Genomic DNA, 1417 nt, shown 5'->3' on the forward strand with positions numbered 1-1417 from the left:
GGGGGGGCTGGGGGGCCTACCCCACCCCCCACTCACCTCCATGGAGCCCATGCTGGGCAGATACCCCAGGATAGAAGGGCTTGGTGGGGTATGAGCCTTCATATCCCCCACCACAACTCAGCCCCAGGTTGGGGGGGGGCCCAAAATCTTTGGTTCAACAGAAATAACCGTGCCCCCCCACCCAGAGCCCTGGAGAAGCTGCTTCCCCCCACCAGGGCAACCCCAACAGTGGGGGGGGCTTGAGAAAGCAGCAGGGGGGCAGTTACCATCGGGACGGGCACAACGGAGCCCCCCCATGTGTTATAAATAGACAAAGTGCTGAGGCAGTGGGTGGGGGGAGGTGGGGGCCCCCCAGCATGTGCGCCCCCCCTGCAGGCTCTATTGGGCTCCCACAACCCTGCCAGCCCCCCCGACCCTGCCAGCCCCCCCAGCCCATTGACCTATCAAAGCAAAAAGACTGATCACATCCGCAGCCCACCCCCCACAGCTGCCTCCCCCCAACAGAAGAGACCCTACCAAAATAATGACGTGATGGAGCCCCCCCGCCAAAGCAGAGACCTCTGCCCCAGGTGCTCCCCCCACCCCGCACCGGTGCTGAGCCCAGACCCAGCCTAAGGCACCGCAGCTTTGGGAGGGGATGGGGGGTCAACCCCCCCCATCCGATCCCAGGACAGGGCAGCCAAGGGGTTAACAGACTGGGGCGGGGCACCAGGATCAGTGCCCTTTGGGCACAGGGCAACCTCCCCACCCACTGCTACCAGCTTGAGGGGGGGAACCCTTAGGTCCCCAGAGCCTGGCCTCAGATGGGGGGGGCAGGGACCCCCCCCCAACCGGGCTCTGATTGTCAGCTCATTCAATGGGGAAGCCTGTCTCCCCACCCCCCCCAACCACAGCATTGTGGGGGGGGCTTGAAAATTTCAGGGGTGGAAGCATCCATGTCTCCCTGCCTTGCCCCCCTCCAAAAAAATTGCTGCCAAGCTGGGGGGGCAAATGCGATGGGGGGGGAATTAGCACCATGTGGCTCTGGGAGGCGCAGGGGCTGGAGGAGGGGGGGGTGAACAGGTTATTGGGGGGGCACGTTCCCAATTATTGCACTTGTCCTGCCTCCCTCACTGGAGGGTTGTGGTGGGGGTGGCATGCCCCCCCTTGCAGCTGGGACGGATTTGGGGACCCCCCGAGATCCCCCCCAAGGTGCTTGGGGCCCCCCCCGTACAGCAACCCTCCAGTCCCCCCCTCCATGTCCAAGGGCATCTGGCGGGGATGGGAGAGGCTCCAATGCCCCCCCCGGCTGTCTCTGGTGGGAGGGGCTCAGTCCTAGCCAGGTGGGTGCACCGTGGGGTGGGGGGGGGCACAAGGCACTGTGTGTGTCCAGGGGCCGCCGGAGACGGAAGCACGAGACGAAGATTTCGGGGAGGTC

The sequence above is a fragment of the Crocodylus porosus genome, unplaced genomic scaffold (genome assembly GCF_001723895.1).
Source record: "Crocodylus porosus isolate Cpor-Errol unplaced genomic scaffold, CroPor_comp1, whole genome shotgun sequence".
NCBI classification, from domain to species: domain Eukaryota; kingdom Metazoa; phylum Chordata; order Crocodylia; family Crocodylidae; genus Crocodylus; species Crocodylus porosus.